This window comes from Pseudophryne corroboree, chromosome 1, assembly GCF_028390025.1.
Source record: "Pseudophryne corroboree isolate aPseCor3 chromosome 1, aPseCor3.hap2, whole genome shotgun sequence".
Taxonomy (NCBI): Eukaryota; Metazoa; Chordata; class Amphibia; order Anura; family Myobatrachidae; genus Pseudophryne; species Pseudophryne corroboree.
Window position 1 is genome coordinate 646,084,733 of NC_086444.1, and position 27,895 is coordinate 646,112,627.

The 27,895-nt window shown below is 38.6% G+C and overlaps 3 pseudogenes; 2 read left to right on the forward strand and 1 right to left on the reverse strand.

Annotated features, from left to right (window-relative positions):
* Positions 1 to 10,839: 10,839 nt before the first annotated feature.
* On the reverse strand, positions 10,840 to 10,960 carry LOC134944086 (5S ribosomal RNA; annotated as a pseudogene).
* A 6,560-nt stretch (positions 10,961 to 17,520) lies between these two features.
* Positions 17,521 to 17,641, forward strand: LOC134944092 (5S ribosomal RNA; annotated as a pseudogene).
* A 6,024-nt stretch (positions 17,642 to 23,665) lies between these two features.
* Positions 23,666 to 23,786, forward strand: LOC134944103 (5S ribosomal RNA; annotated as a pseudogene).
* Positions 23,787 to 27,895: the final 4,109 nt, after the last annotated feature.

A 27,895-nucleotide genomic window follows, 5' to 3' on the forward strand; every position in this document is an offset into this window, starting at 1 on the left:
CACAAAACGGGACTTTGCAGAGCATTTTCCAGCTTTTGTTATCAATTGTTACATGTAGAAGATCAACAAATTAGTGAATGAAGGTGCACCAAAATTATCCATTTTCAAAATAGCAAATTTAGGGAACACAAGACATGAAAATGCGTACACAAGCACATGTGAAAATGAAAAGCAGCAATTGGCTAATTTTGGTTTGCAGAATAAGAAAGGTGCACCAGTCCTGTAAGTAATGCAATACCCACCCTGTTCTAAAAATCCATTTAATATATGGCCCCCAGATGGAGTGCGATATTATAAGAACAGGTACTAAGCTTAATCTTAGCTTAATTATTTTCCATACAAATTCATTACTTATTTCATGACTTACTTTATTTCTGTATTTTGTTTCTTTCGGCCTTCACTTTTGGGCATTGTTATGTTATCAGATCATTCACGGGAGGCACAAATTTAATCCATGAGAAGGAGACAGTAAAAAAAAAACATTTTGCTTCTCACAGCATAACACCCCCCCATACCCCAACTGATTTCTGTAAGTAGCTACAGGCCAATAGAATGCTGCTGCCCCTTGTGACACATGTGTTCTATGGTAACACACTGTGCAGCTGCAGGCCAGTAGAATGCTGCCAAGCTGTGCTGCACATGGTGACATCATAGACAACATGTGTCATAATAAGCAGCAGCATTCTATTGGTCTACAACTACTTACAGAAATCAGTTGAGGGAGGGAAGAGGAGGGTGTTATGCTGTAAGAAGCATAATTTTTTGCAAGCTCCTTCTAATGGAGTAAATTTGCGCCTCTTGAGGATGATCTGATTAAAAAACAATGCCCAAAGTGAAGGCCGGAAAAGAAAAATGACAGAAATAAAGTAAGTCATGTATTATATTATTAATTTGTAAGTAGGAAATTAAGTTAGTACATTTGTAACAATAAGTAAAGCATTAAACCAAGGTAGGCCTCGCATCCTGAGTGCCTAGACCAGCGGTGGCCAACCTGTGGCTCTTGAGCCTCATGCGGCTCTTTCTTAATTCAAATGTGGCTCCTGACACTCAAAGTCACGTGACCACAACAGATCCGGAAACTGCTGCACTCCAGCCAGACAGGCAGCAACACTACGGGGACTGGGAACTGAGAGAGCCAGGTACTAGAGGTGAGACACCCACTGGCAAACAGAGGACACATAAGGGGCTGCTGCAATGGCACGAGGTGTGTTTTCGGGGGGGCTGTAGTGACACATGAGGGTCCTGGCAGGGGTGACACAGGAGAGTGCTGGCAGGAGTGACTCATGGGGGAGCCGGCTGGAGTGACATACTATAGGAGTGTGCTAGCAGGAGTGACACATGAGGTAGCTGGCTGAAGTGACACAGCAGGGTACTGGCTGGAGTGACACATGGGGGAGCTGAAGTGTATTATGTGAATGTGGCTTTTTCAATATATTTTAATGTGGATCTTTCTCTCTCAATTATTTAATGTGGAAGTGGCTTTTTAAATGTATTTTATGTTGGATCTGGCTTTAAAAATTTATTTTATGTGGATCTGGATTTTTAAATGTATTTTATACCCGAGGCATGGCATAGCAGGCACAAGGCTAGGCCATGCCTCTGGTATACATTTTTGCATGTGCGCCGTCGGCTCTTTGACGTGCCTAACAAGATTATTTTGGCTCTTTGTTTCTGACTGGTTGGCCACCCCTGGCCTAGACTACCATTGTGCTGTTAAGAAACGATTTGTATAGAGGCCGGGAAATGAGTAGAAACAAGAACTAGATACAAAACGGGACTTTGCAGAGCATTTTCCAGCTTTTGTTATCAGTTGTTACATGTAGAAGATCAACAAATTAGTGAATGAAGGTGCACCAAAATTATCCATTTGCAAAATAGCAAATTTAGGGAACAAAAAACATGAAAATGCTACACAAGCACATGTGAAAATGAAAAGCAGTAATTTGCTATTTTTGGATTGCAGAATATGAAAGGTGCACCAGTCCTGTAAGTAATGCAATACCCACCCTGTTCTAAAAATCCATTTAATATATGGCCCCCAGATGGAGGGCGATATGATAAGAACAGGTACCAAACTTAATCTAAGCTTAATTTTTCTCCATACAAGTTCATTACTTAATTCATGACTTACTTTATTTCTGTATTTTGTTTCTTCTGGCCTTCATTTTTGGGAATTGTTATGTTAACAGATAATCCACAGGAGATGCAAATATAATCCATTAGAAGGAACTAGTAAAAAAAAAAAAAGGTTTCTTATAGCATAATACTCTCCTCCCTCCCCCAACTGATTTCTGTAAGCAGCTACAGGCCAATAGAATGCTGCTGCCCATTGAGACATGTGTGTTCTACAATGTCACAATGTGCAGCTGCAGGCCAATAGAATGCTGCCAAGCTGCAGCTGCACATTGTGACTTCATAGAAAACACGTGTCTCAATGAGCAGCAGCTTTCTATTGGTCTGCAGCTGCTTACAGAACTCAGTTGAGGGAGGAGGAGGTTGTTATGCTTTGAGAAGCATCATTTTTTTGCTAGCTCCTTCTAATGGATTAAATGTGCGCCTCCTGCGGTTGATCTGATAACAAAACAATGCCCAAAGTGAAGGCCGGAAAAAATAAATTATAGAAAAAAAGTAAGACATGTATTATATTATTAATTTGTAAGTAGGAAATTAAGTTAGTACATTCGTAACAGTTAGTAAAGCATTTAACCAAGGTAGGCCTTGCATCCTGAGTGCCTATACTACCATTGTGCTGTTAATAAACAATTTGAATAGAGGCCTGGAAATGAGTAGAAACAAGAACTAGACACAAAACGGAACTTTTCAGAGCATTTTCCTGCTTTCGTTATCAGTTGTTACATGTAGAAGATCAACAAATTAGTGAATGAACGTGCACCAAAATTATCCATTTGCAAAATAGCAAATTTAGGGAACACAAGGCATGAAAATGTGTACACAAGCACATGTGAAAATGAAAAGCAGCAATTGGATATTTTTGGATTGCAGAATAAGAAAGGTGCACCAGTCCTGTAAGTAATGCAATACCCACCCTGTTCTAAAAATCCATTTAATATATGGACCCCAGATGGAGTGCGATATGATAAGAACAGGTACTAAGCTTAATCTTAGCTGTATTTTTCTCCATACAAATTCATTAATTAATTCATGACTTACTTTATTTCTGTATTTTGTTTCTTCCGGCCTTCACTTTTGGGCATTGTTATGTTATCAGATCATCCGCAGGAGGTGCAAATATAATCCACTAGAAGGAGCCATTAAAATAAATGATGCTTCTTATAGCATAATACTCTCCTCCCTCCCCAACTGATTTCTGTAAGCAGCTACAGGCCAATAGAATGCTGCTGCCCATTGTGACATGTGTGTTCTACGATGTCACAATTTTTTTGCTAGCTCCTTCTAGTGAAGTTAAATGTTCACCTCTTGCGGCTGATCTGATAACAAAACAATGCCCAAAGTGAAGGCTGGAAAAAACAAATTACAGAAAAAAAGTAAGTCATGTATTATATTATTTACTTGTAAGTAGGAAATTAAGTTAGTTCATTCGTAACAGTAAGTAAAGCATTTAATCTAGGTAGGCCTCGCATCCTGAGTGCCTATACTACCATTGTGCTGTTAATAAACTATTTGAATTGAGGCCGGGAAAGGAATAGAAACAAAAACTAGACACAAAACGGGACTTTGCAGAGCATTTTCCAGCTTTTGTTATCAATTGTTACATGTAGATGATCAACAAATTAGTGAATGAAGGTGCACCAAAATTTATCCATTTGCAAAATAGCAAATTTAGGGAACACAAGACATGAAAATGCGTACACAAGCACATGTGAAAATGAAAAGCAGCAATTGGCTAATTTTGGTTTGCAGAATAAGAAAGGTGCACCAGTCCTGTAAGTAATGCAATACCCACCCTGTTCTAAAAATCCATTTAATATATGGCCCCCAGATGGAGTGCGATATGATAAGAACAGGTACTAAGCTTAATCTTAGCTTAATTTTTCGCCATACAAATTCATTACTTATTTTATGACTTACTTTATTTCTGTATTTTGTCTATTCGGGCCTTCACTTGTGGGCATTGTTATGTTATCAGATCATCCGCAGGAGGTGCAAATATAATCCACTAGAAGGAGCCATTAAAAAAATATGATGCTTCTTATAGCATAATACTCTCTTCCCTCCCCAACTGATTTCTGTAAGCAGCTACAGGCCAATAGAATGCTGCTGCCCATTGTGACATGTGTGTTCTACAATGTCACAATGTGCAGCTGCAGGCCAATAGAATGCTGCCAAACTGCAGCTGCACATTGTGACATCATAGAACACACGTGTCTCAATGAGCAGCAGCATTCTATTGGTCTGCAGCTGCTTACAGAACTCAGTTGAGGGAGGAGGAGGGTGTTATGCTTTGAGAAGTATCTTTTTTTGCTAGCTCCTTCTAGTGAAGTAAAATGTGCACCTCTTGCGGCTGATCTGATAACAAAGCAATGCCCAAAGTGAAGGCCGGAAAAAACAAATTACAGAAAAAAAGTAAGTCATGTATTATATTATTTACTTGTAAGTAGGAAATTAAGTTAGTACATTCGTAACAGTAAGTAAAGCATTTAACCAAGGTAGGCCTCGCATCCTGAGTGCCTATACTACCATTGTGCTGTTAATAAACTATTTGAATTGAGGCCGGGAAATGAATAGAAACAAAAACTAGACACAAAACAGGACTTTGCAGAGCATTTTCCAGCTTTTGTTATCAATTGTTACATGTAGAAGATCAACAAATTAGTGAATGAAGGTGCAACAAAATTATCCATTTGCAAAATAGCAAATTTAGGGAACACAAGACATGAAAATGCGTACACAAGCACATGTAAAAATGAAAAGCAGCAATTGGCTAATTTTGGTTTGCAGAATAAGAAAGGTGCACCAGTCCTGTAAGTAATGCAATACCCACCCTGTTCTAAAAATCCATTTAATATATGGCCCCCAGATGGAGTACGATATGATAAGAACAGGTACTAAGCTTAAACTTAGCTTAATTTTTCGCCATACAAATTCATTACTTATTTCATGACTTACTTTATTTCTGTATTTTGTTTCTTTCGGCCTTCACTTTTGGGCATTGTTATGTTATCAGATCATTCACGGGAGGCACAAATTTAATCCATGAGAAGGAGACAGTAAAAAAAAAAACATTTTGCTTCTCACAGCATAACACCCCCCCATACCCCAACTGATTTCTGTAAGTAGCTACAGGCCAATAGAATGCTGCTGCCCCTTGTGACACATGTGTTCTATGGTAACACACTGTGCAGCTGCAGGCCAGTAGAATGCTGCCAAGCTGTGCTGCACATGGTGACATCATAGACAACATGTGTCATAATAAGCAGCAGCATTCTATTGGTCTACAACTACTTACAGAAATCAGTTGAGGGAGGGAAGAGGAGGGTGTTATGCTGTAAGAAGCATAATTTTTTGCTAGCTCCTTCTAATGGAGTAAATTTGCGCCTCTTGAGGATGATCTGATTAAAAAACAATGCCCAAAGTGAAGGCCGGAAAAGAAAAATGACAGAAATAAAGTAAGTCATGTATTATATTATTAATTTGTAAGTAGGAAATTAAGTTAGTACATTCGTAACAATAAGTAAAGCATTAAACCAAGGTAGGCCTCGCATCCTGAGTGCCTAGACTACCATTGTGCTGTTAAGAAACGATTTGTATAGAGGCCGGGAAATGAGTAGAAACAAGAACTAGACACAAAACGGGACTTTGCAGAGCATTTTCCAGCTTTTGTTATCAGTTGTTACATGTAGAAGATCAACAAATTAGTGAATGAAGGTGCACCAAAATTATCCATTTGCAAAATAGCAAATTTAGGGAACAAAAAACATGAAAATGCTACACAAGCACATGTGAAAATGAAAAGCAGTAATTTGCTATTTTTGGATTGCAGAATATGAAAGGTGCACCAGTCCTGTAAGTAATGCAATACCCACCCTGTTCTAAAAATCCATTTAATATATGGCCCCCAGATGGAGGGCGATATGATAAGAACAGGTACCAAACTTAATCTAAGCTTAATTTTTCTCCATACAAGTTCATTACTTAATTCATGACTTACTTTATTTCTGTATTTTGTTTCTTCTGGCCTTCATTTTTGGGAATTGTTATGTTAACAGATAATCCACAGGAGATGCAAATATAATCCATTAGAAGGAACTAGTAAAAAAAAAAAAAGGTTTCTTATAGCATAATACTCTCCTCCCTCCCCCAACTGATTTCTGTAAGCAGCTACAGGCCAATAGAATGCTGCTGCCCATTGAGACATGTGTGTTCTACAATGTCACAATGTGCAGCTGCAGGCCAATAGAATGCTGCCAAGCTGCAGCTGCACATTGTGACTTCATAGAAAACACGTGTCTCAATGAGCAGCAGCTTTCTATTGGTCTGCAGCTGCTTACAGAACTCAGTTGAGGGAGGAGGAGGTTGTTATGCTTTGAGAAGCATCATTTTTTTGCTAGCTCCTTCTAATGGATTAAATGTGCGCCTCCTGCGGTTGATCTGATAACAAAACAATGCCCAAAGTGAAGGCCGGAAAAAATAAATTATAGAAAAAAAGTAAGACATGTATTATATTATTAATTTGTAAGTAGGAAATTAAGTTAGTACATTCGTAACAGTTAGTAAAGCATTTAACCAAGGTAGGCCTCGCATCCTGAGTGCCTATACTACCATTGTGCTGTTAATAAACAATTTGAATAGAGGCCGGGAAATGAGTAGAAACAAGAACTAGACACAAAACGGAACTTTTCAGAGCATTTTCCAGCTTTCGTTATCAGTTGTTACATGTAGAAGATCAACAAATTAGTGAATGAACGTGCACCAAAATTATCCATTTGCAAAATAGCAAATTTAGGGAACACAAGGCATGAAAATGTGTACACAAGCACATGTGAAAATGAAAAGCAGCAATTGGATATTTTTGGATTGCAGAATAAGAAAGGTGCACCAGTCCTGTAAGTAATGCAATACCCACCCTGTTCTAAAAATCCATTTAATATATGGTCCCCAGATGGAGTGCGATATGATAAGAACAGGTACTAAGCTTAATCTTAGCTGTATTTTTCTCCATACAAATTCATTAATTAATTCATGACTTACTTTATTTCTGTATTTTGTTTCTTCCGGCCTTCACTTTTGGGCATTGTTATGTTATCAGATCATCCGCAGGAGGTGCAAATATAATCCACTAGAAGGAGCCATTAAAATAAATGATGCTTCTTATAGCATAATACTCTCCTCCCTCCCCAACTGATTTCTGTAAGCAGCTACAGGCCAATAGAATGCTGCTGCCCATTGTGACATGTGTGTTCTACGATGTCACAATTTTTTTGCTAGCTCCTTCTAGTGAAGTAAAATGTGCACCTCTTGCGGCTGATCTGATAACAAAACAATGCCCAAAGTGAAGGGTGGAAAAAACAAATTACAGAAAAAAAGTAAGTCATGTATTATATTATTTACTTGTAAGTAGGAAATTAAGTTAGTTCATTCGTAACAGTAAGTAAAGCATTTAATCTAGGTAGGCCTCGCATCCTGAGTGCCTATACTACCATTGTGCTGTTAATAAACTATTTGAATTGAGGCCGGGAAAGGAATAGAAACAAAAACTAGACACAAAACGGGACTTTGCAGAGCATTTTCCAGCTTTTGTTATCAATTGTTACATGTAGATGATCAACAAATTAGTGAATGAAGGTGCACCAAAATTTATCCATTTGCAAAATAGCAAATTTAGGGAACACAAGACATGAAAATGCGTACACAAGCACATGTGAAAATGAAAAGCAGCAATTGGCTAATTTTGGTTTGCAGAATAAGAAAGGTGCACCAGTCCTGTAAGTAATGCAATACCCACCCTGTTCTAAAAATCCATTTAATATATGGCCCCCAGATGGAGTGCGATATGATAAGAACAGGTACTAAGCTTAATCTTAGCTTAATTTTTCGCCATACAAATTCATTACTTATTTTATGACTTACTTTATTTCTGTATTTTGTCTATTCGGGCCTTCACTTGTGGGCATTGTTATGTTATCAGATCATCCGCAGGAGGTGCAAATATAATCCACTAGAAGGAGCCATTAAAAAAATATGATGCTTCTTATAGCATAATACTCTCCTCCCTCCCCAACTGATTTCTGTAAGCAGCTACAGGCCAATAGAATGCTGCTGCCCATTGTGACATGTGTGTTCTACGATGTCACAATGTGCAGCTGCAGGCCAATAGAATGCTGCCAAACTGCAGCTGCACATTGTGACATCATAGAACACACGTGTCTCAATGAGCAGCAGCATTCTATTGGTCTGCAGCTGCTTACAGAACTCAGTTGAGGGAGGAGGAGGGTGTTATGCTTTGAGAAGTATCTTTTTTTGCTAGCTCCTTCTAGTGAAGTAAAATGTGCACCTCTTGCGGCTGATCTGATAACAAAGCAATGCCCAAAGTGAAGGCCGGAAAAAACAAATTACAGAAAAAAAGTAAGTCATGTATTATATTATTTACTTGTAAGTAGGAAATTAAGTTAGTACATTCGTAACAGTAAGTAAAGCATTTAACCAAGGTAGGCCTCGCATCCTGAGTGCCTATACTACCATTGTGCTGTTAATAAACTATTTGAATTGAGGCCGGGAAATGAATAGAAACAAAAACTAGACACAAAACAGGACTTTGCAGAGCATTTTCCAGCTTTTGTTATCAATTGTTACATGTAGAAGATCAACAAATTAGTGAATGAAGGTGCAACAAAATTATCCATTTGCAAAATAGCAAATTTAGGGAACACAAGACATGAAAATGCGTACACAAGCACATGTAAAAATGAAAAGCAGCAATTGGCTAATTTTGGTTTGCAGAATAAGAAAGGTGCACCAGTCCTGTAAGTAATGCAATACCCACCCTGTTCTAAAAATCCATTTAATATATGGCCCCCAGATGGAGTACGATATGATAAGAACAGGTACTAAGCTTAAACTTAGCTTAATTTTTCGCCATACAAATTCATTACTTATTTCATGACTTACTTTATTTCTGTATTTTGTTTCTTTCGGCCTTCACTTTTGGGCATTGTTATGTTATCAGATCATTCACGGGAGGCACAAATTTAATCCATGAGAAGGAGACTGTAAAAAAAAAACATTTTGCTTCTCACAGCATAACACCCCCCCATACCCCAACTGATTTCTGTAAGTAGCTACAGGCCAATAGAATGCTGCTGCCCCTTGTGACACATGTGTTCTATGGTAACACACTGTGCAGCTGCAGGCAAGTAGAATGCTGCCAAGCTGTGCTGCACATGGTGACATCATAGACAACATGTGTCATAATAAGCAGCAGCATTCTATTGGTCTACAACTACTTACAGAAATCAGTTGAGGGAGGGAAGAGGAGGGTTTTATGCTGTAAGAAGCATCATTTTTTGCTAGCTCCTTCTAATGGAGTAAATTTGCGCCTCTTGAGGATGATCTGATAACAAAACAATGCCCAAAGTGAAGGCCGGAAAAGAAAAATGACAGAAATAAAGTAAGTCATGTATTATATTATTAATTTGTAAGTAGGAAATTAAGTTAGTACATTCGTAACAATAAGTAAAGCATTAAACCAAGGTAGGCCTCGCATCCTGAGTGCCTAGACTACCATTGTGCTGTTAAGAAACTATTTGTATAGAGGCCGGGAAATGAGTAGAAACAAGAACTAGACACAAAACGGGACTTTGCAGAGCATTTTCCAGCTTTTGCTATCAGTTGTTACATGTAGAAGATCAACAAATTAGTGAATGAAGGTGCACCAAAATTATCCATTTGCAAAATAGCAGATTTAGGGAACAAAAAACATAAAAATGCTACACAAGCACATGTGAAAATGAAAAGCAGTAATTTGCTATTTTTGGATTGCAGAATATGAAAGGTGCACCAGTCCTGTAAGTAATGCAATACCCACCCTGTTCTAAAAATCCATTTAATATATGGCGCCCAGATGGAGGGCGATATGATAAGAACAGGTACCAAACTTAATCTAAGCTTAATTTTTCTCCATACAAGTTCATTACTTAATTCATGACTTACTTTATTTCTGTATTGTGTTTCTTCTGGCCTTCATTTTTGGGCATTGTTATGTTAACAGATAATCCACAGGAGATGCAAATATAATCCATTAGAGGGAACTAGTAAAAAAAAAAAGGTTTCTTATAGCATAATACTCTCCTCCCTCCCCCAACTGCTTTCTGTAAGCAGCTACAGGCCAATAGAATGCTGCTGCCCATTGAGACATGTGTGTTCTACAATGTCACAATGTGCAGCTGCAGGCCAAAAGAATGCTGCCAAACTGCAACTGCACATTGTGACATCATAGAACACACGTGTCTCAATGAGCAGCAGCATTCTATTGGTCTGCAGCTGCTTACAGAACTCAGTTGAGGGAGGAGGAGGGTGTTATGCTTTGAGAAGTATCTTTTTTGCTAGCTCCTTCTAATGAAGTAAATGTGCACCTCTTGCGGCTGATCTGAGAACAAAACAATGCCTAAATAGTGACCCTGCGAAAATATAGGGAATAATATGCAGAATATAAGGTACCAATACCTAATTCTGGCCGGGATGGGTATATCCAGCTGTGGCTCAATCTGTAATTATAAATTGCTCATTTATTGGAAAAATGGCCGTCATTTGTGAACTGCTATATATCCCAAATGGGAATTTTGATCCTAGCAGATAATTGAATCATAGGTCATAACCGAGACATAATTGGTGCTCTATTAGTAGTGACAGGTGGGCGGCAAATATTTGCAGTACCAGGGTGTTCCTTAGTAGTCTCCTATCCAAGTACTTAACCCGGCCCTCCACTGCTTGGCTTCCAAGATCAGATGAGATTGGGCATCTCCAGCGGGGTATGACCGCAGACCTTATGCTCACCCTTGTCACACTGTGTCCACAAATGTGCACAGATAAGAGCCGATTATTATTTGTCGTATGAGCCACAAATTTGAGAGAAACACAGCTGGTTTGATGTAAAGATAAGGGGGGGGGGGGGGTTTCTATCACAATTGATAGGATATATTCAAGAATTAAATACCCATCAGGGCTTAAGTGGTCGCAGTATGGGCAGGAAAAAACCTATATATTGCATAATTGTCACATACATGTAAATCTGACATTGAATAAATAATATTATTGTCATGCAAAAGGAAAAAAGGGACCTCCAAATTTGGTCTCCAAAGCCACAGGTTACATGCGTAGTTGCACTATAAATTCCATAGCTCAGCTGAGTAGTGAAAAAATACAGCTCTCAAAAAACTGATAGTGAATTAATATCAACTGAGGTGACACTGTATGTATTCATTGAGTGCCCATACAGTGTAAAGGAAAAAACAGAAAGCGTTTTTTGTTGTTTGAATGGGGTCCAAGCTTTGACAGATGTATCCACATCTGCTTTTTTTGATAAAGATGTGGACCCAAATTCCGTTAGATATGTATTCCTTTGATAATTAATATCACTTGATGTATTTTAGCAGTCTGTATAACATGTAGGCAAGATTTTACTAGTATTACTAATTACCTTTCCATATGCTGATGCATAGAATTAACCATATACAATTTAAGGTTTAGATCCTACTTGTGTGGAGAGGGAGATCCTGGTGTCTGGAGGGTGCCGGCCGCGTACGCCCGCGTCTGCCCACGTTGGGCTTGTTGTCGGGCTCCGGCCGCACTGTGCTTCCTGTTGTTCCGGTTTCCTAGGCGACGGACTTAGCCGTGAGCGGCTCGTTGCGGTCACGTGTGCGCACCACGTGACCGTGAGGTAATGTCCTGACGTACGTTTCGCATAAAGCTTGGTCACAGGGCGTCAGTAGGTTCTCACCTACTGGTTTGTCCTTATATTGGTGATACTGTGTACTGATTGGCTCTAAGCAGATGATTGATAGGTGATTCAGCCTATCATAGTCAGTATCGTATTTACAGGTTCCCATTGAGTATTATGTCCTGATTGACAGTTAGAGGGACCAATGAGCTAAAAGATGAGCGATCATATAGTTATTTATTTAAAAAAGAGCTGGTAGGATTAATTCTTTTGGTTAATATTTACAAGGGGTAAGGATAAGGTGACAGTATCATATGTGGAACAATTGATTACAGTATAGAAAACTTGACAGACACTGATTATTAAAAGCATGCACAGCACTTGTGTGCCTGTGCCATTATTAAAGTGGTTATGTACATATTAAGAAGGAAAAACAGATACAATTTTTATAAATGGTTATTTTCTTTATATATGTATATATGAATTTAAAATAGGGGTGTAAGTATAATATAGGTGAATAAATGATCGTGACTGCTAAACCTAGGAATGTCAAATTGATTATTATAATAATTATAAAATTGTGTTTAAAGGAACAAAACATATATTATTGTGAAATATATAATTGTGAGAAAAACTTTTGTATGTGGGGGAAGGGGGGGGGGGGGAGGGAAAGGGGGGGGTGGGGGGGAAAGAATGGATTTTTGGAGGGAGAGAAAGGGGAGGGAAAAAGGGGGGGTTTTGGGGGAGGTTTGGTGAGGGTTTGGGGGGGGGGGGGGGTTGGGGGGGGCAAAGGAAAGGAGGGGGGACAGGTGATTGTGGGAGAATTATTGGATTAATATAATAATTATAGATAAATGTTATTAATAAAATTGAGTTTTAAATTAATTTAGTACCATTAGTAATGGTTGTGAACTAAGGTGTGAGCTGAATTATAGTATTCATACAATAGGTGCAGTTGATGATAAAATTAAATAGAGTGAATTAGAGGTTAGAAGAAGAAGAAGAAAAAAGAAGAAAAAGAAAAGGATAAGAAGAAAGGATATTAGAGCACTGGGATTGATGTATTCAGTTTAAGAAAACTCCATAATTGATGTTTTCATTCATACCAAACGGATGAATAGTGCCTAACTTAAAAATCCACTCACATTCTTTCTTCAAAAGGATATCAGTCAAGCTTCCACCTCGTATTCCGAGTTTGATTTTTTCGAGTCCAAAGACTCTAAGGTCCTCCCATCTGTTGTCATGATGTTGGTAGAAGTGGCGTGCTACTGTGGTCAGTGGTTTCATCTTTCTTTTATCAGAGGTGGCATTACGTATAGTCCCAATGTGTTCTAAGACACGTTGTTTCAGTGGGCGAGTGGTCATACCCACATATTTTTTATCACAACTGCATTTGATACAATAGATGACACCTTCAGTCAGACAGTTCATGTAGTCATTAATTTTGAGTTCTGACCCATATTTGTCTTTTACTTCCTTCACTGCTTCAATATGTCTGCAAGCTTTGCATCTACCACAGGGATATGTTCCTGTTGTGGTGTTTTTCTTTGTTGGTATTCTTTGAAAATGACTTTGGACCAAATGGTCTTTTAAATTTCTGGACCTTCGCCAACTCATGGAGACGCGTGTGCCCAGTTTTTCTGTTAAGTCGGGGTCAGTATGCAATACATGCCAATGTTTTTGTATTGCTTCACTGACTTCCTTCCATTCATGGCAATAATTACCCACGAATCTGATGGTATTTGTGTTTTGTATTGTTTCTTTCTTCTTAAAGATGATATCCTCCCTGGGGACAAACTCTGCATTCCGAGAGGCTTTTTTTATTGAAGTATTACTGTACCCTCTTTCACGTAATCGTTGGGCTAGTTCTATACTCTGTTTTTTGAATTTGTGATCATCTGAGCAATTCCTGCGAAGACGCAGGAATTCTCCTTTTGGTATGTTTTCTATGGTGGGATGAAAGTGTGAACTAGTCTGATGCAGCAGGGTGTTTGTCGCAGTGGTTTTACGGTACAGACTTGTGGCGATCATTCCTTCTGGGTCCTTATATAGCATTAGGTCCAAGAAAGGTAGCTCCGTTTGGCTGATGTTGTGGGTAAGGCGAAGGTTAAGATTGTTGTCATTTAGGCACTCTATGAACTGGTGTAACAGTTGTAGGTCCCCTTCCCATATCAAAAAGATATCATCTATATATCTTGTCCACATGATGATATTAGATGTAAAATCATCATGGGTATCCTTGAAGACGAATTCTTTCTCCCACCATCCTAAGAAGATGTTCGCATAGGTGGGCGCACAGGCTGCCCCCATAGCAGTACCCCGCGTTTGGAGGTAAAATCTGTCATTGAATACAAAAAAGTTATAATGCAATACAAAGTGCAACAGTTTGATCAGAAAAGTGTGAAAATCCTCCCAGCCTTCATTGTGCAGAAAATGTTCGACTGCTGCTATGCCCTCTGTGTGACCAATTGAGGTATATAGTGCTTCTACGTCTAATGATACCAGGTATTGGTTATCCTCCAATTTCACATCGTGTAATTTCCTAAGTATATCTGCTGTGTCTTGTATATATGAAGGAAGGCCCAGTACAAGATGTCTAAGATGCAAATCCAAAAAGATGCTAGCCTTTTCGGTTAGTCCTCCTATACCTGATACTATTGGTCGTCCAGGTGGTTTTAGTATATTTTTATGCACTTTTGGCAGCATGTAATATGTGGGAATTTTTGGATTCTGAATATGTAAATATTCATATTCTTGTTTTGTAATTAATCCTTGTTCTCGGGCCTGAGTAATAATTTTGCAATAGACCGACATATAGTTATCCAGAGGGTTAAGAAGTATTCTTTTGTAACAGTCAGTGGATTCTAATTGACGTAATGCTTCATTAATATAGTCTGTTTTTGGCCAGATCACAATATTGCCTCCTTTGTCCGAGGGCTTGATTAGGACATCCTGCCATGTTTGTATCTCCCTCATGGCTTTTCTTTCTTGATACGTCATATTTGAGTGGCGGAAATGTTTTTTATTGGTATGGATGAGATCAAATTCTTTTGCAACTAATTTTTGAAATACCTGAACTTCTGGACATATTTGTTCTGGTGGGTAATATGTGGATTTCTTCTTAATAACTGGTCTGATAGGTGGTCTATGGTCCATACGATTAGACCTGTCTTGGTCTTGTTGTAATTCATATAATGCAGTCAGTGCTTCTTCCTCCATTGCTTGAAGATCTGGGGTTGCGGTTTCTTCTATTTCAGGGGTTTCTCCTCTTGTAGTAGTGGGAGTCGTTTTATCACTATAAAGTTTTGTCAGGATTAATTTCCTTCCAAATAGTTTCAGGTCCTTCTCCCATCTGAACCTTTCAAAGTGTCCCGTGGGAGAAAATGTCAGACCTTTACTTAATATGGATTTTTGTGCATCTGTAAGTATATGTTCAGAAAGATTGATAATTTTAAGTTTATTATCATACTGTGTATTTTCCACCATAGTCAGAGGACTGGTGGTTGTCATCTCCTCTGTGTATTTCGGGTCAGAGGGGGTGAGAAATCCCATTGTTGCTGACCTCTTCTTCCTCTTCCGCCTCGGAATACGAGGTGGAAGCTTGACTGATATCCTTTTGAAGAAAGAATGTGAGTGGATTTTTAAGTTAGGCACTATTCATCCGTTTGGTATGAATGAAAACATCAATTATGGAGTTTTCTTAAACTGAATACATCAATCCCAGTGCTCTAATATCCTTTCTTCTTATCCTTTTCTTTTTCTTCTTTTTTCTTCTTCTTCTTCTAACCTCTAATTCACTCTATTTAATTTTATCATCAACTGCACCTATTGTATGAATACTATAATTCAGCTCACACCTTAGTTCACAACCATTACTAATGGTACTAAATTAATTTAAAACTCAATTTTATTAATAACATTTATCTATAATTATTATATTAATCCAATAATTCTCCCACAATCACCTGTCCCCCCTCCTTTCCTTTGCCCCCCCCAACCCCCCCCCCCCCCAAACCCTCACCAAACCTCCCCCAAAACCCCCCCTTTTTCCCTCCCCTTTCTCTCCCTCCAAAAATCCATTCTTTCCCCCCCACCCCCCCCTTTCCCTCCCCCCCCCCCTTCCCCCACATACAAAAGTTTTTCTCACAATTATATATTTCACAATAATATATGTTTTGTTCCTTTAAACACAATTTTATAATTATTATAATAATCAATTTGACATTCCTAGGTTTAGCAGTCACGATCATTTATTCACCTATATTATACTTACACCCCTATTTTAAATTCATATATACATATATAAAGAAAATAACCATTTATAAAAATTGTATCTGTTTTTCCTTCTTAATATGTACATAACCACTTTAATAATGGCACAGGCACACAAGTGCTGTGCATGCTTTTAATAATCAGTGTCTGTCAAGTTTTCTATACTGTAATCAATTGTTCCACATATGATACTGTCACCTTATCCTTACCCCTTGTAAATATTAACCAAAAGAATTAATCCTACCAGCTCTTTTTTAAATAAATAACTATATGATCGCTCATCTTTTAGCTCATTGGTCCCTCTAACTGTCAATCAGGACATAATACTCAATGGGAACCTGTAAATACGATACTGACTATGATAGGCTGAATCACCTATCAATCATCTGCTTAGAGCCAATCAGTACACAGTATCACCAATATAAGGACAAACCAGTAGGTGAGAACCTACTGACGCCCTGTGACCAAGCTTTATGCGAAACGTACGTCAGGACATTACCTCACGGTCACGTGGTGCGCACACGTGACCGCAACGAGCCGCTCACGGCTAAGTCCGTCGCCTAGGAAACCGGAACAACAGGAAGCACAGTGCGGCCGGAGCCCGACAACAAGCCCAACGTGGGCAGACGCGGGCGTACGCGGCCGGCACCCTCCAGACACCAGGATCTCCCTCTCCACACAAGTAGGATCTAAACCTTAAATTGTATATGGTTAATTCTATGCATCAGCATATGGAAAGGTAATTAGTAATACTAGTAAAATCTTGCCTACATGTTATACAGACTGCTAAAATACATCAAGTGATATTAATTATCAAAGGAATACATATCTAACGGAATTTGGGTCCACATCTTTATCAAAAAAAGCAGATGTGGATACATCTGTCAAAGCTTGGACCCCATTCAAACAACAAAAAACGCTTTCTGTTTTTTCCTTTACACTGTATGGGCACTCAATGAATACATACAGTGTCACCTCAGTTGATATTAATTCACTATCAGTTTTTTGAGAGCTGTATTTTTTCACTACTCAGCTGAGCTATGGAATTTATAGTGCAACTACGCATGTAACCTGTGGCTTTGGAGACCAAATTTGGAGGTCCCTTTTTTCCTTTTGCATGACAATAATATTATTTATTCAATGTCAGATTTACATGTATGTGACAATTATGCAATATATAGGTTTTTTCCTGCCCATACTGCGACCACTTAAGCCCTGATGGGTATTTAATTCTTGAATATATCCTATCAATTGTGATAGAAACCCCCCCCCCCCCCCTTATCTTTACATCAAACCAGCTGTGTTTCTCTCAAATTTGTGGCTCATACGACAAATAATAATCGGCTCTTATCTGTGCACATTTGTGGACACAGTGTGACAAGGGTGAGCATAAGGTCTGCGGTCATACCCCGCTGGAGATGCCCAATCTCATCTGATCTTGGAAGCCAAGCAGTGGAGGGCCGGGTTAAGTACTTGGATAGGAGACTACTAAGGAACACCCTGGTACTGCAAATATTTGCCGCCCACCTGTCACTACTAATAGAGCACCAATTATGTCTCGGTTATGACCTATGATTCAATTATCTGCTAGGATCAAAATTCCCATTTGGGATATATAGCAGTTCACAAATGACGGCCATTTTTCCAATAAATGAGCAATTTATAATTACAGATTGAGCCACAGCTGGATATACCCATCCCGGCCAGAATTAGGTATTGGTACCTTATATTCTGCATATTATTCCCTATATTTTCGCAGGGTCACTATTTAAACATACACTGGCGCCTATTTTTGAACTCCCCAATAATCATTTTTAATGAGAATTAATAAAAATCATTATTTTAGCTAGCAAAAAATTTTTTTTGACATTGGAGTCATACAATATTATCTGTATATGAGTGCTTCCCAAAAAAGAGTCTTCTTTTTTCTCCTTAAAGTTTATACCATGTTTAACTGACTCGGGGGAGCACCGCTGATGGGTAGTCTTTTGATACTAATAGGAATGTGTTACCTTACGTATCTGCCTCCCGAAATAAGGATTTGAACCTTAAATTCTATTATCAGTATTTACAGATAACTATCATTACACACATACATCACAAGACCAGTGCGGGTTTCCAATCTTTGTTTTTCAAATAACTGTATTTGTGACTGGTCACCAGTCTTCCCGGAAACACCTGCACGGTAATATAAAGGTAACAGATATTCCTTCTTTAGGAAATCTCTGTTCCTTATTATTATTATTTTTTCTCTCTATCTTTCTTTTCTTCGGGAGTTCTCTCATGAAATATGAGTTTTAATCTTAAACAAGAGCTGAGTTCAAGACGCAAAAATAAGGATAATCTAGATGATATCTTTCCGAGTGAAATCACAGATAATGAACCTCATATCAGTTGGGAATCAGACTTTCACAAACTGAATGGGCTGCTACGCAAACAAATTAGGACCACCTGGGACCTCACAACTCTGGAAAATTACATTAAAAATAAAATATCGCCCAGAGGCCTTCGTCCAAGAATCTTTCCGGCATTCGATTTAGCGAGTGAAAATTTGAAGAAGGAATGGGAAAACACTCTTTTAAAATGTTCAAGTGATCTTATGAACATTTTAACTAAACATAACAACTTGATACTGGAAGAATGCGAACGTGAGTTGGAAGACCTGGGCAAAAAATTAGAAACTTGGGAAAAGGATTTACAGTTCCAGAAGTGTTTTGAACACAACAAACAAGAATTACAGGTATATGAACAATCCATCATAGATCGCAAACGAACAAAATACGCCAGAGACAAAAAGGACTTTGCCTCGGGAAGAGTTTTCAAATGGCAAAGGTCTAACTGGAAAAGAAATACAACCCAATATACAGGTGAATATTCATCTTCAGAGGCGGAAACATCTGGAACAGAAGACACTGCTGACTACGTACCCGAAAAACGTTTAGGATCTAGAGGACAAGCAAGTAGCAACCAATATATTCCCTCCCCCTCTACTACCTCTTCCACTTCTTTTTTAGGGAACCCCCGAACAGGGAGGGTACGAGGAAGACAAAGAGGAGGAAGACGAGGAGGGGGCGGAAGAGGAAGAAGAGGTCAGCAACAATGGGATTTCTCACCCCCTCTGACCCGAAATACACAGAGGAGATGACAACCACCAGTCCTCTGACTATGGTGGAAAATACACAGTATGATAATAAACTTAAAATTATCAATCTTTCTGAACATATACTTACAGATGCACAAAAATCCATATTAAGTAAAGGTCTGACATTTTCTCCCACGGGACACTTTGAAAGGTTCAGATGGGAGAAGGACCTGAAACTATTTGGAAGGAAATTAATCCTGACAAAACTTTATAGTGATAAAACGACTCCCACTACTACAAGAGGAGAAACCCCTGAAATAGAAGAAACCGCAACCCCAGATCTTCAAGCAATGGAGGAAGAAGCACTGACTGCATTATATGAATTACAACAAGACCAAGACAGGTCTAATCGTATGGACCATAGACCACCTATCAGACCAGTTATTAAGAAGAAATCCACATATTACCCACCAGAACAAATATGTCCAGAAGTTCAGGTATTTCAAAAATTAGTTGCAAAAGAATTTGATCTCATCCATACCAATAAAAAACATTTCCGCCACTCAAATATGACGTATCAAGAAAGAAAAGCCATGAGGGAGATACAAACATGGCAGGATGTCCTAATCAAGCCCTCGGACAAAGGAGGCAATATTGTGATCTGGCCAAAAACAGACTATATTAATGAAGCATTACGTCAATTAGAATCCACTGACTGTTACAAAAGAATACTTCTTAACCCTCTGGATAACTATATGTCGGTCTATTGCAAAATTATTACTCAGGCCCGAGAACAAGGATTAATTACAAAACAAGAATATGAATATTTACATATTCAGAATCCAAAAATTCCCACATATTACATGCTGCCAAAAGTGCATAAAAATATACTAAAACCACCTGGACGACCAATAGTATCAGGTATAGGAGGACTAACCGAAAAGGCTAGCATCTTTTTGGATTTGCATCTTAGACATCTTGTACTGGGCCTTCCTTCATATATACAAGACACAGCAGATATACTTAGGAAATTACACGATGTGAAATTGGAGGATAACCAATACCTGGTATCATTAGACGTAGAAGCACTATATACCTCAATTGGTCACACAGAGGGCATAGCAGCAGTCGAACATTTTCTGCACAATGAAGGCTGGGAGGATTTTCACACTTTTCTGATCAAACTGTTGCACTTTGTATTGCATTATAACTTTTTTGTATTCAATGACAGATTTTACCTCCAAACGCGGGGTACTGCTATGGGGGCAGCCTGTGCGCCCACCTATGCGAACATCTTCTTAGGATGGTGGGAGAAAGAATTCGTCTTCAAGGATACCCATGATGATTTTACATCTAATATCATCATGTGGACAAGATATATAGATGATATCTTTTTGATATGGGAAGGGGACCTACAACTGTTACACCAGTTCATAGAGTGCCTAAATGACAACAATCTTAACCTTCGCCTTACCCACAACATCAGCCAAACGGAGCTACCTTTCTTGGACCTAATGCTATATAAGGACCCAGAAGGAATGATCGCCACAAGTCTGTACCGTAAAACCACTGCGACAAACACCCTGCTGCATCAGACTAGTTCACACTTTCATCCCACCATAGAAAACATACCAAAAGGAGAATTCCTGCGTCTTCGCAGGAATTGCTCAGATGATCACAAATTCAAAAAACAGAGTATAGAACTAGCCCAACGATTACGTGAAAGAGGGTACAGTAATACTTCAATAAAAAAAGCCTCTCGGAATGCAGAGTTTGTCCCCAGGGAGGATATCATCTTTAAGAAGAAAGAAACAATACAAAACACAAATACCATCAGATTCGTGGGTAATTATTGCCATGAATGGAAGGAAGTCAGTGAAGCAATACAAAAACATTGGCATGTATTGCATACTGACCCCGACTTAACAGAAAAACTGGGCACACGCGTCTCCATGAGTTGGCGAAGGTCCAGAAATTTAAAAGACCATTTGGTCCAAAGTCATTTTCAAAGAATACCAACAAAGAAAAACACCACAACAGGAACATATCCCTGTGGTAGATGCAAAGCTTGCAGACATATTGAAGCAGTGAAGGAAGTAAAAGACAAATATGGGTCAGAACTCAAAATTAATGACTACATGAACTGTCTGACTGAAGGTGTCATCTATTGTATCAAATGCAGTTGTGATAAAAAATATGTGGGTATGACCACTCGCCCACTGAAACAACGTGTCTTAGAACACATTGGGACTATACGTAATGCCACCTCTGATAAAAGAAAGATGAAACCACTGACCACAGTAGCACGCCACTTCTACCAACATCATGACAACAGATGGGAGGACCTTAGAGTCTTTGGACTCGAAAAAATCAAACTCGGAATACGAGGTGGAAGCTTGACTGATATCCTTTTGAAGAAAGAATGTGAGTGGATTTTTAAGTTAGGCACTATTCATCCGTTTGGTATGAATGAAAACATCAATTATGGAGTTTTCTTAAACTGAATACATCAATCCCAGTGCTCTAATATCCTTTCTTCTTATCCTTTTCTTTTTCTTCTTTTTTCTTCTTCTTCTTCTAACCTCTAATTCACTCTATTTAATTTTATCATCAACTGCACCTATTGTATGAATACTATAATTCAGCTCACACCTTAGTTCACAACCATTACTAATGGTACTAAATTAATTTAAAACTCAATTTTATTAATAACATTTATCTATAATTATTATATTAATCCAATAATTCTCCCACAATCACCTGTCCCCCCTCCTTTCCTTTGCCCCCCCCAACCCCCCCCCCCCCCAAACCCTCACCAAACCTCCCCCAAAACCCCCCCTTTTTCCCTCCCCTTTCTCTCCCTCCAAAAATCCATTCTTTCCCCCCCACCCCCCCTTTCCCTCCCCCCCCCCCTTCCCCCACATACAAAAGTTTTTCTCACAATTATATATTTCACAATAATATATGTTTTGTTCCTTTAAACACAATTTTATAATTATTATAATAATCAATTTGACATTCCTAGGTTTAGCAGTCACGATCATTTATTCACCTATATTATACTTACACCCCTATTTTAAATTCATATATACATATATAAAGAAAATAACCATTTATAAAAATTGTATCTGTTTTTCCTTCTTAATATGTACATAACCACTTTAATAATGGCACAGGCACACAAGTGCTGTGCATGCTTTTAATAATCAGTGTCTGTCAAGTTTTCTATACTGTAATCAATTGTTCCACATATGATACTGTCACCTTATCCTTACCCCTTGTAAATATTAACCAAAAGAATTAATCCTACCAGCTCTTTTTTAAATAAATAACTATATGATCGCTCATCTTTTAGCTCATTGGTCCCTCTAACTGTCAATCAGGACATAATACTCAATGGGAACCTGTAAATACGATACTGACTATGATAGGCTGAATCACCTATCAATCATCTGCTTAGAGCCAATCAGTACACAGTATCACCAATATAAGGACAAACCAGTAGGTGAGAACCTACTGACGCCCTGTGACCAAGCTTTATGCGAAACGTACGTCAGGACATTACCTCACGGTCACGTGGTGCGCACACGTGACCGCAACGAGCCGCTCACGGCTAAGTCCGTCGCCTAGGAAACCGGAACAACAGGAAGCACAGTGCGGCCGGAGCCCGACAACAAGCCCAACGTGGGCAGACGCGGGCGTACGCGGCCGGCACCCTCCAGACACCAGGATCTCCCTCTCCACACAAGTAGGATCTAAACCTTAAATTGTATATGGTTAATTCTATGCATCAGCATATGGAAAGGTAATTAGTAATACTAGTAAAATCTTGCCTACATGTTATACAGACTGCTAAAATACATCAAGTGATATTAATTATCAAAGGAATACATATCTAACGGAATTTGGGTCCACATCTTTATCAAAAAAAGCAGATGTGGATACATCTGTCAAAGCTTGGACCCCATTCAAACAACAAAAAACGCTTTCTGTTTTTTCCTTTACACTGTATGGGCACTCAATGAATACATACAGTGTCACCTCAGTTGATATTAATTCACTATCAGTTTTTTGAGAGCTGTATTTTTTCACTACTCAGCTGAGCTATGGAATTTATAGTGCAACTACGCATGTAACCTGTGGCTTTGGAGACCAAATTTGGAGGTCCCTTTTTTCCTTTTGCATGACAATAATATTATTTATTCAATGTCAGATTTACATGTATGTGACAATTATGCAATATATAGGTTTTTTCCTGCCCATACTGCGACCACTTAAGCCCTGATGGGTATTTAATTCTTGAATATATCCTATCAATTGTGATAGAAACCCCCCCCCCCCTTATCTTTACATCAAACCAGCTGTGTTTCTCTCAAATTTGTGGCTCATACGACAAATAATAATCGGCTCTTATCTGTGCACATTTGTGGACACAGTGTGACAAGGGTGAGCATAAGGTCTGCGGTCATACCCCGCTGGAGATGCCCAATCTCATCTGATCTTGGAAGCCAAGCAGTGGAGGGCCGGGTTAAGTACTTGGATAGGAGACTACTAAGGAACACCCTGGTACTGCAAATATTTGCCGCCCACCTGTCACTACTAATAGAGCACCAATTATGTCTCGGTTATGACCTATGATTCAATTATCTGCTAGGATCAAAATTCCCATTTGGGATATATAGCAGTTCACAAATGACGGCCATTTTTCCAATAAATGAGCAATTTATAATTACAGATTGAGCCACAGCTGGATATACCCATCCCGGCCAGAATTAGGTATTGGTACCTTATATTCTGCATATTATTCCCTATATTTTCGCAGGGTCACTATTTAAACATACACTGGCGCCTATTTTTGAACTCCCCAATAATCATTTTTAATGAGAATTAATAAAAATCATTATTTTAGCTAGCAAAAAAATTTTTTTGACATTGGAGTCATACAATATTATCTGTATATGAGTGCTTCCCAAAAAAGAGTCTTCTTTTTTCTCCTTAAAGTTTATACCATGTTTAACTGACTCGGGGGAGCACCGCTGATGGGTAGTCTTTTGATACTAATAGGAATGTGTTACCTTACGTATCTGCCTCCCGAAATAAGGATTTGAACCTTAAATTCTATTATCAGTATTTACAGATAACTATCATTACACACATACATCACAAGACCAGTGCGGGTTTCCAATCTTTGTTTTTCAAATAACAAAACAATGCCCAAAGTGAAGTCCGGGAAAAACAAATTACAGAAAAAAAGTAAGTCATGTATTATAATATTTCCTTGTAAGTAGGAAATTAAGTTAGTACATTCATAACAATAAGTAAAGCATTAAACCAAGGTAGGCCTCGCATCCTGAGTGCCTATACTACCATTGTGCTGTTAATAAATGATTTAAATTGAGGCCGGGAAATGAGTAGAAACAAAAACTAGACACAAAACGGGACTTTGCAGAGCATTTTCCAGCTTTTGTTATCAATTGTTACATGTAGAAGATCAACAAATTAGTGAATGAAGGTGCACCAAAATTATCCATTTGCAAAATAGCAAATTTAGGGAACACAAGACATGAAAATACGTACACAAGCACATGTGAAAATGAAAAGCAGCAATTGGCTAATTGTGGTTTGCAGAATAAGAAAGGTGCACCAGTCCTGTAAGTAATGCAATACCCACCCTGTTCTAAAAATCCATTTAATATATGGCCCCCAGATGGAGTTCGATATGATAAGAACAGGTACTAAGCTTAATCTTAGCTTAATTTTTCTCCATACAAATTCATTACTTATTTCATGACTTACTTTATTTCTTAATTTTGTTTCTTTCGGCCTTCACATTTGGGCATTGTTATGTTATCAGAACATTCACGAGAGGTACAAATTTAATCCATGAGAAGGAGACAGTAAAAAAAAATGTTGCTTCTCACAGCATAACACCCCCCCCCCCATACCCCAACTGATTTCTGTAAGTAGCTACAGGCCAATAGAATGCTGCTGCCCCTTGTGACACATGTGTTCTATGGTAACACACTGTGCAGATGCAGGCCAGTAGAATGCTGCCAAGCTGTGCTGCACATGGTGACATCATAGACAACACGTGTCATAATAAGCAGCAGCATTCTATTGGTCTGCAGCTGCTTACAGAAATCAGTTGAGGGAGGGAGGAGGAGGGTGTTATGCTGTAAGAAGCATCATTTTTTGCTATCTGCTTCTAATGGAGTTAATTTGCGCCTCCTGCGGATGATCTGATAACAAAGCATTGCCCAAAGTGAAGGCCGGAAAAGAAAAATTACAGAAATAAAGTAAGTCATGTATTATATTATTAATTTGAAAGTAGTAAATTAAGTTAGTACATTCGTAACAATAAGTAAGGCATCAAACCTAGGTAGGCCTCGCATCCTGAGTGCCTGTACTACCATTGTGCTGTTTAAAAACACTTTGAATATAGGCTGGGAAATGAATAGAAACAAGAACTAGACACAAAACGGGACTGTGCAGAGCATTTTCCAGCTTTCGTTATCATTTGTTACATGTAGAAGATCAACAAATTAGTGAATGAACGTGCACCAAAATTATCCATTTGCAAAATAGCAAATTTAGGGATCACAAGGCATGAAAATGTGTACACAAGCACATGTGAAAATGAAAAGCAGCAATTGGATATTTTTGGATTGCAGAATAAGAAAGGTGCACCAGTCCTGTAAGTAATGCAATACCCACCCTGTTCTAAAAATCCATTTAATATATGGCCCCCAGATGGAGGGCGATATGATAAGAACAGGTACTAAGCTTAATCTTAGCTTAATTTTTCTCCATACAAATTCATTACTTATTTCATGACTTACTTTATTTCTGTATTTTGTTTATTCGGGCCTTCACTTGTGGGCATTGTTATGTTATCAGATCATCCGCAGGAGGTGCAAATATAATCCACTAGAAGGAGCCATTAAAAAAAAATGATGCTTCTTATAGTATAATACTCTCCTCCCTCCCCAACTGATTTCTGTAAGCAGCTACAGGCCAATAGAATGCTGCTGCCCATTGAGACATGTGTGTTCTACAATGTCACAATGTGCAGCTGCAGGCCAGTTTAATGCTGCCAAGCTGCAGCTGCACATTGTGACTTCATAGAAAACACGTGTCTCAATGAGCAGCAGCATTTTATTGGTCTGCAGCTGCTTACAGAACTCAGTTGAGGGAGGAGGAGGGTGTTATGCTTTGAGAAGCATTATTTTTTTGCTAGCTCCTTCTAATGGATTAAATGTGCGCCTCCTGCGGCTGATCTGATAACAAAACAATGCACAAAGTAAAGGCCGGAAAAAACAAATTACAGAAAAAAAGTAAGTCATGTATTATTTTATTTACTTGTAAGTAGGAAATTAAGTTAGTACATTCGTAACAGTAAGTAAAGCATTTAACCAAGGTAGGCCTCGCATCCTGAGTGCCTATACTACCATTGTGCTGTTAATAAACTATTTGAATTGAGGCCGGGAAATAAATAGTAACAAAAACTAGACACAAAATGGGACTTTGCAGAGCATTTTCCAGCTTTTGTTATCAATTGTTACATGTAGAAGATCAACAAATTAATGAATGAAGGTGCACCAAAATTATCCATTTGCAAAATAGCAAATTTAGGGAACACAAGACATGAAAATGCGTACACAAGCACATGTGAAAATGAAAAGCAGCAATAGGCTAATTTTGTTTTGCAGAATAAGAAAGGTGCACCAGTCCTGTAAGTAATGCAATACCCACCCTGTTCTAAAAATCCATTTAATATATGGCACCCAGATGGAGTGCGATATGATAAGAACAGGTGCTAAGCTTAATCTTAGCTTAATTTTTCTCCATACAAATTCATAACTTATTTCATTTCTTACTTTATTTCTTAATTTTGTTTCTTTCGGCCTTCACTTTTGGGCATTGTTATGTTATCAGATCATTCACGGGAGGCACAAATTTAATCCATGAGAAGGAGACAGTAAAAAAAAAAAAATGTTGCTTCTCACAGCATAACACCCCCCCATACCCCAACTGATTTCTGTAAGTAGCTACAGGCCAATAGAATACTGCTGCCCCTTGTGACACATGTGTTCTATGGTAACACACTGTGTAGCTGCAGGCCAGTAGAATGCTGCCAAGCTGTGCTGCACATGGTGACATCATAGACAACATGTGTCATAATAAGCAGCAGCATTCTATTGGTCTACAACTACTTACAGAAATCAGTTGAGGGAGGGAAGAGCAGGGTGTTATGCTGTAAGAAGCATCATTTTTTGCTAGCTCCTTCTAATGGAGTAAATTTGCGCCTCTTGAGGATGATCTGATAACAAAACAATGCCCAAAGTGAAGGCCGGAAAAGAAAAATGACAGAAATAAAGTAAGTCGTGTATTATATTATTAATTTGTAAGTACGAAATTAAGTTAGTACATTCGTAACAACAAGTAAAGCATTAAACCAAGGTAGGCCTCGCATCCTGAGTGCCTAGACTACCATTGTGCTGTTAAGAAACGATTTGTATAGAGGCCGGGAAATGAGTAGAAACAAGAACTAGATACAAAACGGGACTTTGCAGAGCATTTTCCAGCTTTTGTTATCAGTTGTTACATGTAGAAGATCAACAAATTAGTGAATGAAGGTGCACCAAAATTATCCATTTGCAAAATAGCAAATTTAGGGAACACAAAAC